Below are 15457 nucleotides of genomic sequence, written 5' to 3'. Positions count from 1 at the left end.
AGTGTTCTTTTTCCTGGTGCCTAAGAGAGTGATGCATTTGCCAAAGGTCTGTTAGGGAGCGGCTCTCGGTCCACACACCAACAGTTGCATGTATTATTTGGTGTTTATGGAGAATGAATTTATTTGGATTAGAAACTTGGAGTAATCAGGATTCCAATGGCAGTTATGCCCGTAATTGGCTATACAAACCTTGGACATATTTTCTACTTCATTATTTTAATTAGATTGTAATACTCATAAAATAGTTACCTTTTATTGAGTATCTGTTGTTCTGTTGTCCTACATGCTTGACATACATAGTCAGTCCTTACAATACAACCCTTAAAGATAGTTGGATGGTGTCTCCATTATGCCTATGAGAAAACAGAGTCTGAGAGGTCAAATAACTTACCAAGATTTTACAGCTACTGTGTGGAATAGCCAGGGTTTTAGGTTCAAGTCCTCTTCATTCTGCTAAGTTGCCTTCTTGAGGACAGTGACCATGTTGTACACATCCCTCCATGTCATCTGCAGGGCTTTGTACAATGTCACCAATATTTGTTAAAATGAATACATTTCTCAATATCAAAAGTGAGAATTGCGTGTGCTCCACTTTCTGGATTATTTCATGAAGGCTGTGAAACATGTTATATAAACTTATGGTCATTCTAGAAGTAGAATGTTAATATTCATCTTAAGTTATGCCTCTAATTGTGCAAACCATTGGATTGGGAAGGGAAGTAGCTGATACTAGGTGTGTTCGTGCAGCAGTACCTCTGTGAGCTGACTCGTCAGAGTAACCAGTTGGTGATGGCTGTGATTTGACAGATTTAAGGACAAAAACTTTTCTTATTTCTACAGTTGCTAATGTTCCCCCTTTCAATGCTGTAGGATTTTTTCCCCCAAAGTTAAAATGAATTTTCTTGGGGAATGTGAACGAAGTTTGATGAGTACAAATAAGAAAAAGGAACAAAATGGAGTCTTTACCTTATCCTCTTCTTTCAGTCATCTAATTCCTCTCCCCGTAGACAACTCTTTTCTTGTTTAACCCTTTAGTTTACTTTTTAAAAACTTTAAATTTTGAAAATATTTTATTTCAAGTTTTTTTTTTTTTCGGTATGTGGGCCTCTCACTGTTGTGGCCTCTCCCGTTGTGGAGCACAGGCTCCGGATGCGCAGGCTCAACGGCCATGGCTCACGGGCCCAGCCTCTCCGCAGCACGCGGGATCTTCCCGGACTGGGGCACGAACCCGTGTCCCCTGCCTCAGCAGGCAGACTCTCAACCACTGTGCCACCAGGGAAGCCCTGAAAATATTTTAAAAGATAAAAGTTACAAGAATAGTTACGTGCATACTCCCTTTTCCTTAGATTCATCAATTGTTACTATTTTGCCACATTTGCTTTATTACTCTGTGTGTATTTTTTGCTGAACCTTTTGAGAATAAGTTGCAGACTTTGTGACCCTTCACCCCTAAATACTTCAGGATATATCTCCTAAGAATAAGGACATTTTCTTAAATAACTCCAGTACAGTTACCAGAATAAGAAAGTTAATGTCATTTGTCCATGTTCAATCAGTTGTCCCAATAATATCCTTTATAGCACTTTCGCCTCTGATCCAGAGAATTCAGGATCATGTAATCCGTTTAGTTTTCACATCTATTTATTTTTTTTTAGTCTGGAACAGTTTTGCAACCTTGTTTTTTTTATAAACCTTTGTGAAATGTTTTTGAAGAAATTAGGTCTCTTGTTTTGTATAAAGTCCCTGGGTTTGAATCTGATTGTATCCTCATGATTAGATTAGGTTATGGATTTTGGGTGGGAATATTTTAAACGTGATATTGTATCCTTCTCAGTGTATCATATCAGCAGGGACATGATGTCCATCCCATTATTTGTGGAAAAATGTGCATAAAACTTTTGTGTACAGTTTAATAATTATAAAGTGAGTACCCATGTTACTGCTATTCAGGTTAAGACAAATAATATTGCCTGGTTCTAAGGAAATTCTGGTCCTGGCAAGAAGACCCCTGCCCTAGCCCTGTGCTTTAGAGGGCCATGCTTTGGCCTTCTTCTGAAGTGCCCCCTTCAGGCAAGGAGTCTGTGGGGCCTGTGGGACATGCCCATTTAGAGCCCAAACCCTTCCATCCTAGACAAACTTTGAATACCTAGGATCTAAGAATTTCTTGACCCAGTGGCCCCAGGTTTATTTCCAGAGTCTGTGTGAGTCTTCTCTAGGGTTTGTCCTTCTGAGGGTAGACTGGCTACTGGTGTACACACCCCTAGGCCCAAGGGGTGGCCTAAGGGTATCTGTTTGTGGGGAGTAGGGTATGCAATGGAGCTTGGGCTTGTGAGTGGAGGTGACTGCATCCCTGTGTGTGAGGTTCCTGGCAGTGTGGGATGGAAAAGGGGGAGATGGACAGTGGGCCAGTGGCCAGTTTTCCCTGAACCATGTTTCTACGTGGAACTCTAAGGAATCCAAGAATTTTCAGTGTGAATCTGTCCTTCCAAGTAGTTATGATAGGAGGATGGAACATATTTTATTTAATAGTTTGTTAGTTTATTTCATATCTTGTAAATATTTAGACATTTGGTTTGTGGGCCTCTGTTTGTACTCTTGCCAAGGCCCTGTAAATGTTAGAGGTGGGGCTGGCCAGTGCCCCAGAAGTCCCTCCACTCCCCTTCTCCAGAGGTAACTACTATCCTGACTTTTATGATACTCATTTCTTTGTTTTTCTTTGTAGCTTTACCACATAAGTATAGTTCCTTGAAAAATTTAATTTAGTAGTGCCCGTTTCTGAATTTTATAGAATTATTCTGTGTGTAGTTTTGCTGCTTGTTTGCTCAAGTCTGTGAGGGTCCTTTGTGTTGTTGTGTGTCATTTATTTTCACTGCAGTGTAATACACTTTAATATTATATCACAGTTTATTCATTCTACTGTTGAAAGCACTTGAAGTTGTTTGCAGTTTTTGGCTATTACAAGCAAGGCTGCTGTGATCTTTATACATAAATCCTGGAGCATGTAAACATACTTTTACATAGGATATATACCATATTTGATTACTAGATAATGCTAAACTGTTTTTCAGAGTTGATTGTGCTTGTCTACACTCCCTTCAGCAGTGTTTGATAGTCTTTATTGTTGAACATCTTCATTAATTCTTAATACAATTAAATTTGTTGGGTTTGGCCAACCTGATAGTTGTGTGGTAGTATCTCCTTGTTGCTTTTATTTGCATTTTCCTGGTGACTAATGAGATTGAGCACCTTTTCATATGCTTATTGACCTCGTGAATACCTTTCTTTTTAAAGTGCCTGTTCAAGGCTTACTCATTTTTTAATTGTTTTCTATTTTTTCCTTGTTGATTTATAAGAAATTGTTTGTCCTGCTACTATTAATTATCTGGTCAAGTGTGTTGTAGATATTGTCTCCTACTCTATGATTTGTCTTTCCCTCTCTTTCTGGTATCTTTGATCAAAACTTCTTGATTTTCATATCTACAGTTTATCAATGTTTTCCTACCCTACAGATAAGAAACTATTATCCTATATTTTCTTCTGAGAAATTTATAGTTTTGTCTTTCACATTCTTTAATATATCAAGGATTTTAATTTTCTATTAGATGATTAATATCCAGAAAAGCTAAACTTAAATTTGATTCCTTATCCATGATTTTTAAAAATTGGGAAACTAAATAAAGCCAAATTACTAAGATACACTATTCCTCTACATAAAATGTGTTTTTATAAAATGGTCAGGTACTTCTAAATAATACCTAAAAAATTACCTCACAAAGAAAGAGGGTGACAAATGTGAGAAAGGCTGGTAAGAAATACTACTAGACGTTAAAGACAGTTCTTTTTCCCATCGATTACTTTTAATGTCTGAACTAGTGAAGGTATTGTCAACTCTCATGTGTTCTTTGCTCTGAAAGCATTCCATGACATCCATGGAAGGGACATGTATTCTGTCAGTTCTACTTAGATATTGCATCCAGACCTGTGGCACTGAGTGGGACATCTTCCAAAGATTGTGCAAATAAAATTTGGGTACACAAACTGAACTCATGGTGCTGCTTACTTTCTTTGGGAATTCGTAAGATTTCCTAGTTCCTAATACCAGTGAATAAGCTGTCACTTAGTATTTGATTTTAGGTAACTTTTGTCTACTTCTACAACCTCTTTTTTTTTAATACAACTTATTATATCTGCCTTTTTCTGATACTATTTAAGCCTTATTTTTGCCATTTAGATGATTGCAAAGAATGTGTCTTAAAATTAGTCTTTGTTCATTGGATCTGCATCTCTGATCTCTGCCAAAATATCTGAGCAAACTTAAATATAAACCTTACGCTATACAGTACTAGTGTCTGGGCATAATCTTCTCTTTGAAGTTTGTTTGCATCCCCCAGAGGGCTTAATTCCCTGCTGTGAGAAGGTGGGTTAGAAAGCACTGAAACTACTTTATGGGTCTTTAATTGGAGGATTTAGTATACATTTTGTTCTATAAATTTCTGTGGGAGTTTCATTCTTATGATTTTTTCTTATACTGTGGTATATTATGTTCTCATTGTAAATTAAAAAAATACTAAAAATTTTCCAATTATTTGAGTACATATTGGCAGATCATCCCTGGTGTGTATTTTTTTCTATTCATCTTTAAATTTTTTTAAAAATTTATTTATTTTATTTATTTAATTTTTGGCTGTGTTGGGTCTTCATTGCTTCCCGTGGGCTTTCTCTAATTGAGGTGAGGGGGGGCTACTCTTCGTTGTGGTGTGCGGGCTTCTCATTGTGGTGGCTTCTCTTGTTGCAGAGCACGGGCTCTAGGCGCATGGGCTTCAGTAGTTGTGGCACATGGGCTCAGTAGTTGCGGCTCGCGGGCTCTAGAGCGCAGGCTCAGTAGTTGTGGCGCACGGACTTAGTTGCTCCACGGCATGTGGGATCTTCCTGGACCAGGGCTCGAACCCATGTGCCCTGCATTGGCAGGCGGATTGTTAACCACTGAGCCACCAGGGAAGCCCATATTCATCTTTAAATTTTTAGTAGCTTGTTTTCTTACTAGTTTTTGACTATGTATAAATTTTTAGAAATTTTTAAAAATTACAAAGAAAAGAAAAATTATTACTCAGTAATAACTACTGTTAATGTTTTGATTTATTTTCTTGTAGCCTTCTTTTGTGTGTGTATGTGTGTGTGTGTAAATATATAAACTTCCCCCCCAACTTCTGCTACATGTGTGTGTTTTCCATGTTCTCCCTCAAATCATTAAACTTTTCCTAAAATTATTAATATAACTTTGTAAAAATCATTTTAGTTGCTATAAATTATGACATCATGTTTATGTGCTATATTTACTTGTAATTACATCTTTAGATTTTTTCCAGGGTATTTCTCTTGTAAATAATGCCAGTGAACATCTTTTGTGTATAATCTTGTTATTTAGGTATGTGAGTTTAATGTTTTAAAAAGAAGTAGGATCATTTTGAGTAGATCTTTGATCTATCTTGTTCTTACTTTTTTAGTGCTTTCTTTTTTTTTTTTGCCAGTTTCATTTTGTGTACTCTAATTTATGTATTTGTTCAAGAACCCACCAGAAAATGAATACAGTCACCTCCAGTTGTGAAAGCTCCCAGAGCTGAGTTCAGCCTGTCTGACTGAAGGTCTGGAGAGAGGGTGCTCTTGCAAGAGGGATGAGCTTGCCCAGTCCAATGATCAGATGGTACTGGCATGCTGAAACTCTGGAATGCATTTCAAATACAAGTGTCTCGTTACAGCTGGCATCTCTGAGCCTGCTGCAGGCACTTTTTTTTTTCTTGTTCTTAAAATATATATTTTTTAACATCTTTATTGGAGTATAATTACTTTACAATGGTGTGTTAGTTTCTGCTTTATAGCAAAGTTAATCAGTTATACATATGTTCCCATATCTCTTCCATCTTGCATCTCCCTCCCTACCACCCTCCATATCCCACCCCTCTAGGTGGTCTCAAAGCACCTCGCTGATCTCCCTGTGCTATACGGCTGCTTCCCACTAGCTATCTATTTTATGTTTGGTAGTGTATATATGTCCATGCCACTCTCTCACTTTGTCCCAGCTTACCCTTCCACCTTCCCATATCCTCAAGTCCATTCTCTAGTAGGTCTGTGTCTTTAATCCCATCTTACCCCTAGGTTCTTCATGACCTTTTTTTTTCTTTTTCTTAGATTCCATATATATGTGTTAGCATATGGTATTTGTTTTTCTCTTTCTGACTTACTTCACTCTGTATGACAAACTCTAGGTACATCCACCTCACTACAAATAACTCAATTTTGTTTCTTTTTTTGCGGTACGTGGGCCTCTCACTGTTGCTCCCGTTGCGGAGCACAGGCTCTGGACGTGCAGGCTCAGTGGCCATGGCTCACGGGCCTAGCCGCTCCGTGGCATGTGGGATCTTCCCGGACAGGGGCACGAACCCATGTCCCCTGCATCGGCAGGCGGACTCTCAACCACTGCGCTACCAGGGAAGCCCTTAATTTTTTTTTTTTAAATTGCCACAAAATGCCAATCTCAGAGCCTCATTTTTCTCAACTATAAAATTGGGGCCCTGATAGTGTCTACTTCATTCAGTTGAAAGGATTAAAGTAAAATGCACAGTGCGTGGGACATGGGAAGTTCTTAATTAATGGGAGCTGTTGTTATTTATCATTTGTTTTGAAAGATTTAATTTTTTTAGGAGAAGATTTAGGTTCACAGCAAAATTGAGAGGGTGATACAGAGATTTCCTGTATATGCCTGCCCCACACATGCACAGCCTCCCCTATTATCAGTATTCCCCACGAGAGTGGTATGTTTGTTACAATTGATGAACCTACACTGACACGTCACAATCACCCAAAGTCCGTTGTTTATGTCATGGTTCACTCTTGGTGTTGTATATTCTGTGGGTTTGGATGAATGTATAATGACATGTATCCATCATTATAGTATACAGAGTATTTTCACTGCTCTAAAAATTCTCTGTGCTCTACCTGTTTAGCCCCCCTTGCCCTCCACACACTGTCCCCTTCCCACCAACCACTGATCTTTTTACTGTCTCCAGTTTTGCCTTTTCCAGAATGTCATGTAGTTGGAATCATAGTTGTATGTAGCCTTTTCAGATGGGTTTCTTTCACTTAGTCCTGTGCATTTAATGTCCCTCCATGTCTTTTCATGGCTTGATGCCTCATTTCTTTTTAGTGCTGAATAATATTCCATTGCCTGCATGTGCCACAGTTTATGTATCCATTTACTTACTAAAGGACATCTTGGTTGCTTCCAGGTATTGACAGTTATGAATAAAGCTGCTAATAAACATCCACGTGCTGGTTCTCATGTAGACATAGGTTTGCAACTCCTTTGGGTAAACACCAAGAAGCCTGATTGCTGGATTGTATGGCAGGAGTATGTTTAGTTTTGTAAGAAACCACCAAACTGTCTTCCAAGGTGGCTGTACCATTTTACACTCCCACCAGCAATGAATGAGAGTTCCTACTGCTTCATATCCTCATCAGCACTTGGTGTTGTCTGAGTTCTGGACTTTGGCCATTCTAATAGGTGTATGGTAGTATAATATTGTTTTGATTTGCATCTCCCTGATTACATATGACGTGGAGCATCTTTTCATATGTTTATTTACCATCTGTGTATCTTCTTTGGTGAGGGGGTTTCTTTTTTTAAAAAATTTATTTATTTTTTTTTGGCTGTGTTGGGTCTTTGTTGCTGCGTGCCGGCTTTCTCTAGTTGCGGTGAGCGGGGGCTACTCTTTGTTGCGGTGTGCGGGCTTCTCACTGCGGTGGCTTCTCTTGTTGCGGAGCATGGGCTCTAGGCGCGTAGGCTTCAGTAGTTGTGGCATACAGGCTCAGTAGTTGTGGCTCACGGGCTCTAGAGCGCAGGCTCAGTAGTGGTGGCGCACGGACTTAGTTGCTCCGCGGCATGTGGGATCTTCGTGGACCAGGGCTCGAACTCGTGTCCCCTGCATTGGCAGGCAGATTCTTAACCACTGATGCACCAGGGAAGTCCCGTGAGGGGGTTTCTGTTAAGACCTTTGGCCCATTTTTATTTATTTATTTATTTTATTTATTTATTTTTGCGGTACGTGGGCCTCTCACTGCTGTGGCTTCTCCCGTTGCGGAGCACAGGCTCTGGACGCGCAGGCTCAGCGGCCATGGCTCACGGGCCCAGCCGCTCCGCGGCATGTGGGATCCTCTCGGACCGGGGCACGAACCCGCCTCCCCTGCATCCGCAGGCGAACTCTCAACCACTGCGCCACCAGGGAAGCCCTGGCCCATTTTTAAAATTGGGTTGTTTTCTTATCTTTGAGTTTTAAGAATTCATGGTATATTTTGGATAACAGTCCTTTATCAAATATGTCTTTTGTAAATATTTTCTTCCAGTCTATAGCTTGTTTTCTCATTGTCCTGATATTTTGTCTTCGGCAGAGCAGAAGTTTTTAATTTTAATGAAATCTGGCCTATCAATTATTTCTTTCATGGATCATGTTTGTGGTCATCACCATAACTAAGATCATGTAGGTTTTCTCCTATGTTATCTTCTAGGAGTTCTATAGTTTTGTGTTTTACATTTAGGTCATGATCCATTTTGAGACAATTTTTGTGAGAGATGTAAGAAAGGTCTGTGGCTAGATTCAGTATTTTGAGTGTGGATGTCCAGCTGTTCCAGCAGTGTTTGTTGAAGAGACCATTTTTGCTCCATTGTATTGCCTTTGTTGCTTCGGCAAAGATCAGTTGACTAATTTCTTTGGGTCTATTTCTGGGCTGTCTGTTGATCCATTGATCCATTTGTCTATTCTTTCACCAATGCCATCCTGTGTTGGTTTCTATAGCTTTATGGTCAGTCTTGAAGTCAGTTAGTGTCAGTCTTTGAACTTTGTTCTTTTCTTTCATATTGTGTTGGCTATTCTGGGCCTTTTGCCTTTCTCTGTAAACTTTAGAATTAGTTTGTTGATATCCATAAAGTAACTTGCTGGTATTTTGTTCGTTTTTGTATTGAATCTTTAGATCAAGTTGGGAAGAACTGACATCTTGGCAATATTGAGTCTTCTGATCTGTGAACATGGAATATATCTCCATTTATTTAATTCTGTGATTTCGTTCATCAGAGTTTTTTGTAGTTCCCCTCATATAGTTCTTGTATGTATTTTTTTTTTTTTTTTGCGGTACGCGGGCCTCTCACCGCTGCGGCCTCTCCCGCTGCGGAGCACAGGCTCCGGACGCGCAGGCTCAGCGGCCATGGCTCACGGGCCCAGCCGCTCTGCGGCACGTGGGATCCTCCCAGACCGGGGCACGAACCCGCTTCCCCTGCATCGGCAGGCGGACTCTCAACCACTGCGCCACCAGGGAAGCCCTCTTGTATGTATTTTTGTTAGATTTATTCCAGAGTAGCTGTTATTTTAAATTCCGATGTTATTTTTATTTAAGGCAAGAGTTCCTATCTGTGTAGAACTCTGCTGTCCAACAATTGTTATCAGTCTAACACAGCTGAAAAATGGGAAGTAAGTAAAAGTAACTAGCCAAAATAGATTTCTCAGAATCCATGCATTCAAACTTAAATCTTTTATTCATGGGAAAGCACTTAGCTTATGCCCTATGTGCTTTGCTTTGCCCTGAGGATTCTTCTGTATTATATTGATCAGCACAGTTATTGATTATGCTGATGACATTAAATCATTGTATTAGGGCTCTTTGTTGTAAGTGGCAGAAACCCAACGAAATCTGGCTTGAGCAAAAAAGGGAATTTGTTGGCTCTCAATACTGAGAAGTTGCAGTGGTAAAACTGGTTTTGGGTTTTGATGGATCTAGGTGTTCTACATATATTTTCATAGATTTGTCATATCTTTATCTCTTGGTTTTCTGTCGTCTGTGTTTGGTTCATTTCTGGTCAAGTGCTCCCTATATAATTGCAAAGATGGCTACTAGCAAATTGAAGATTATATTCTACCAATTTAGTCACCCAAGTGGAAGAAGAGTGTTTTATGTTTTTCTGAGCCATTAACCCAAGGACCATTGTAATAGGCCTCTTTGGGTCATAGACTGATCTATGAACCAATCATGATGGTCTTGGGTAGGTGACTCAGATGCTGATTGGGGAATGAGGGAGTATGTATGTGGGAGGCCTATTCAGTGCCACTTGGATTCTCTAGCCTGAGAATGGGGCAGGGTAGTTACTCAGAGGAAAATCTGGTGCTATTACCAGAGGAAGGGAGAATGGATGCTAAGCAGGCAAAATAAATATACATTGCAGTCATCAAGAAAATGTTTTGTTCAAAATATTCTTTTCAAAAAAGCAGTGAGATATATAATGTAGTTTGGAATTACAACCAAAAAGTTAAAGTTTCAGTGCTGAAAAATGTGGGTCTTCAGCTTTCTCAAACTGCCACATAAGCCTCATTTCCGCAGGAGTATACATGACTGAGGTCTTATTATCACACGTCTATTTTTTGGTTAGAGTTCTTTAATCACTTATTTGAGCACTCACTTTAGGTTCAGCACTGTGCTAGACCATAGAAAGTGGAACGTGAGCTCTCTAAAACAGGAACTGAACCTCATGTTTTAAATGCTTAGGACACTTTTTTTTTTTAACCTTTAAGAAATTATATTCTAGCCTTTGCATTTATTTTGGTATTATTTCACAACACTTTTTGCATTTCCTTCTTTATGTTGCATTGAAAACATGCAGTCTCCTCAAAGGCTTTCATTAGAAAAAGAAATCTTCAGAGAAGCTATTGCTATAAGCTTGCTTTGCCCAGCAGGAAACTTTAATAAGTTGCTTGATTTAAGACAGTTTTTTTTTTTTTTAACCTTTAATGTGTTCTTAGGCATTAGAATTTTATGTTATCACAAAGCCTTATTTGAAGAGAAAATAGATGCCGATGAATTGCTGTCTAGATTATAACAATGTCAGTAAGTATCTTCATGGATAATTTGTAATAGAAACAACATAATGGAAAGACTGTAGGCTTTGAAGTTAGATTTCTTCTGCCACCAACTAATTGTTTGACCTTGGAAAAGTTATTTAAACTGATTCTAGTTTGCTTCTTGTTTAAATGGGACTTATATCTATTTGTGAATTAGAGACAATATGGATTAAAATGTCGAACACACAAACAAGTACAAATTAGGCATTCTTGTGATGACTTAATTCAACATCATCCTTAAATGAAAAATAAAACCAAAAACCCAAACTTCAAACCAAAACAAACTCCAAACAATAAAACTTCCTGCAATTGTGATTTTGTTAAGAGATTAAATTTTCCTTCTGATATAATTAATTTAAATTCCTTTTGAAATGGTTCAGATACTAGAACAATAGTGAGGTGAAGATATTGAACTCACTTGATGAAAAGAAAACTGTCTGAATAACCAATTTTCTCTTTCAGAAAATGTAGGATTAATTCTGAGTTCTTTCCAGGAAAGCACACTTTGGACACATGGATAATTTCAAATGATTAACCTATATATTTTTTTCCTCATGTCACAGTTCAACTTTAACAAGAACCCAATGATCAGTCCTCAGTTACCAGAGTTTTTTCTTTTTTTGTTTTGTTTTAACTGTCTAGTTGTGAGAAGAGCCAAATGCCAAGAAAGTAAGCTGGTATCAGAGATTTATTAAAAGAGCCCATTTCTGGAATATGGGCTATAATTAGTATATATTTAGCTCAGATTTCTGTCCTCAATGGTAAGCATCACTGATACTCAGAATGTTGCAGCTGACTTCTAGAACATCACAGGAAAAGGGTTCCATTAGTTTGTTAGGTTGTACTTAGTATGAAAGGAAAATTGACAGAAGTATATGGGAAAGATTTTCTACAAAGACTGAAATGAAAAATATTTTCATCATGGCTCTCAATGAAGTAGAAAATCGGCTCAGCAGAACATTTAATTTATTCCCTCTTCCTGCTAAGTATTTTGGTTAATAGGAGTTCCTGCTCCTCTTCCCCCTAAAACTTCAAAAGTATAATTAGCAAAAGTCTAGTTAAGAGCATGGTTTCTAGGATCAGATCATCTGGGTTCAAATTCCAACTCCACCTATGACTTAATTCCCTGTGTGATTTTGGGCAAATTACTTAGTCCTATTGTTGTCTTATTTAGTTTCCTAAATTGTAAAATGGGGATGATGATGGTAGTACCTCATAGTGTTATTGTAAAGATTAAATGAGAAAAAAATATTAAAGAATTAAGCACAGGACACAGTACAGAGCACCCCTCAGTTTGAACTATTATTAAAAAAAAGTTGGACTCATTTGTTTTGATTCTTCAAACTAGAAGTTGAGGGTCATCGGGGGTCTGAACTGGGGAAATGTCATCTGTTCCTACTGAAGGCTCATTTCTTCTACACTGTGATAGCAGGGCACTGGGACCAGATCTAAGGCAGTTCTAGGCCCAGGGCATTTGGAAGCCTTCACTAGGCCCTTTCTTGCCTCTAGTAGCCCTAGCAAGTCCGGATTAGGTTTTGAAAAAATTCTTAATCCTGGGGGTTGGACCCTGGAACAAGCCGACCTAATTTTTCTTGGGTTTGCTGAATGGAGATTGAATTTACTGAGGTTTTATTTGGACTTCTCTGGGTCTGCTGTAGGATAAAAGTTCAGGTCTAGACCCAATTTAAATTGAGATTTAGATCTGTCCACTACTACATTTCCCCCATTTTGTTTAGAAAGGTGTTTTTGTATCATACTTCACCCATTCAGCAATGTTTTTTTTTTTTTAGTTTATTTTAAAAATTTATTTATTTGGGTTTTTAAAATTTTTGGCTGTGTTGGGTCTTTGTTGCAGTGCACGGGCTTCTCATTGCAGTGGCTTCTCTTGTTGGGGAGCACTGGCTCTAGGCACGTGCGCTCAGTAGTTGTGGCTTGCAGGCTCTAGGGCGCAGGCTCAGTAGTTGTGGCGCATGGGCTTAGTTGCTCCACGGCATGTGGGATCTTCCCAGACCAGTGCTCGAACCCGTGTCCCCTGCATTGGCAGGCGGATTCTTAACCACTGAGCCACCAGGGAAGTCCCTCAGCAATGTTTATTAAAACTTGCTGTGTGATAGGTACTGGGGAGGGGAGGAGGCATTTCAGACAGAAGGCAAAGCATTTGCAAAGCCATGGAGGAATAGTTTATTTCTTTTTATTAATAAGGAATCTGACTTTTAAGCAGATTCTGATCAGCTTGAGGGACCCTGTGTGATCACACTCAGTCTGTCAGTTCCGTGAGGGCAGAGGTCTTTGTTTATTCAGTTCATTGATGTGCGCCCAGCACCTAGCCCAGTGAGTGGGACGTGGTAGGCACTCAGTACCTATTTTTTGGACAAATAAATGAACTGACACAATTCCAACTGTTTACAGTGAACCTTGATATTTTGATTAGTCTCTGCAGTTTTATTGTTGGTAAATATCTCATTTCTAGTAGGTTGAATGGCTGCTCAATTTGCTATATTTTGCTTTTTAATGGAAATCTTTGGGTAGAACTAGGGGGAGGGCATTTATTTTAGAAGCAAGAGTTATCTTGCAGTTTTCTCTCTAGTGATTTTTCTGGAAGATGCTATTCTGCCTTTTCTACGAGCAGATGTGCTCAGGATGAGAAGTTTAAAGGAAGGCGCACTTACATTTGTCCCACTAGGCGAGGAATGCCTTTTCCTCTCCATTTAGTACGTGTCCATCAGACTTCCCAGAGTACAATGAGGCATTTACTCCAGGCCTCGGTGACAGCCCATACTTTTTGCATTTTAGGCTTTTTCTGCCACCCCTGGGAAACTGCCTAGTGGTCTGGCGTCATGAGAATTTGTCTTACTAAAAGCTGCCCATCCTCTCCTCTAGCAGAAGCAGTGGGTGCAGTGGAAGGAGCTTTGGAGTTGGGTCTGAATTATGGCTCCGCAACTAATAGCGATCTGACCTTGGGGAAGTTACTCATCTTTTTGCACTTGCAAATATGAGTTTGTTAATGCTTATCTTTTAGAGTTGCTGTGAAGATTAAATAAAACACTATAAAATAATTAACAGTGCCTAGTTTGTTTTCTTCTGTCAAGTCATTGTCTTCTACTCTTTCAACCTCCTGACATGAAAGAACACCTATATTATTTTTCATAGCTTGGAGGACTATAGAGTCTTTGAAATGCTTGATAACGATTTTCTGTGTGTGTGTTTTTTTTTTTTTTTTTTTTGTGGTACGCGGGCCTCTCACTGTTGTGGCCTCTCCCGTTGTGGAACACAGGCTCCAGACGCGCAGGCTCAGCGGCCGTGGCTCACGGGCCCAGCCGCTCCGCGGCATGTGGGATCCTCCCGGACCGGGGCACGAACCCATGTCCCCTGCATCGGCAGGCGGACTCTCAACCGCTGCGCCACCAGGGAAGCCCCCTCTGTGTTTTCTTTTTTCTTTTTCTTTTGATGAGCAATGTGGAGTTTTGTTAATGTATTTCCAAAGACATGGAGAAACTACTTCACAAAAAGACTTACATACTTAATGTAAAAAACTTATATACATAATTTAAAAGTTTTCGAGATATAAACTTAAACTAAGGGTCTTTCAAGGGTCCTCCTTTGCCTATGGAGGGCATAGCATGGTTTCATGTTTACATGTTGGTGAGTGTGTGAGTGAGAGAGGGAGTGGGGAGGAAGAGAGAGAGGAAAAGAGAATGAAAATATATGTGTGGTGAAAGAGATATTTTAGCCTGCTTTTGTAACTTTAGCTTTGCTATGCAATGTGCCAAAAGTTATTTCTCCCTAGGGAGTGTCTCTTTCAACAGTTTGTGAAGGCAGCATAAATTCTCACTTGGTGTTCAAGGAAGATGGTAATACAATTTAGTACAACCACAGTATTTTTTTTAACTTGTTAGAAACCAAAATGTGATTGCAGTGGCAAAGTTGTCAGCGCGCTCAAGTTTAACAAGTGTTCGAAGGATTAGTAAAGGAAATGTAGTTTACTCTGCAGCTTTTATGACAAAGAATTTAAAAGGTTTTGCTCTAAGCCCCACCATGTGTTTCTTCCTTTTCTCCAAAACATACCTCTAAGCTGAAAAGAGAGATGAATCTCTTAGGGAGAAACTATTAACTCCAAGGGAGTTTATCATTGTTTGAGAGGAAGCAGAGCATTTACATTTGAATCGACTCTGAGTGTAGTTTGTGCCCTAATCTCGTTCGTCCTAGAAGTTGGTGAGGAGTTTAAGTACTTCCTACTTTGTGTTCTGGTCCTTGTAGTGCCATCCTAATTTTCTCAGGGATCATAAATTTCCTAATTCAAAGTAAGCAAACTTCTGAGACACTGTGCTTTGGCTTTGTATGGAAGTACTTTCTGTAGTTGTCGTAGTCATCTAAGTAGGACCATTGGCCAGAATTGTCTCATTTTCACAGCATTGATGATCGCACTAAAAATACTATAAAAAAGACAAAATATTACAGGAAGTTTGAAAGAGAATAAAATCACCTCCATTGCAATCCCACTTTCAAGTTTCGAATACTCC

At 39.2% G+C, this 15457-nt stretch overlaps 1 protein-coding gene across 5 annotated transcripts in view; it reads left to right on the top strand.

Moving 5' to 3' along the window:
• DENND1A (DENN domain containing 1A) overlaps positions 1-15457 on the top strand; it is a 541841-nt gene that overhangs the window by 45618 nt on the left and 480766 nt on the right. The gene's annotated exons all lie outside the window — the stretch shown is intronic.

This window comes from Orcinus orca, chromosome 6, assembly GCF_937001465.1.
Source record: "Orcinus orca chromosome 6, mOrcOrc1.1, whole genome shotgun sequence".
Taxonomy (NCBI): Eukaryota; Metazoa; Chordata; class Mammalia; order Artiodactyla; family Delphinidae; genus Orcinus; species Orcinus orca.
This window is presented reverse-complemented; position numbering and strand designations above follow the sequence as displayed.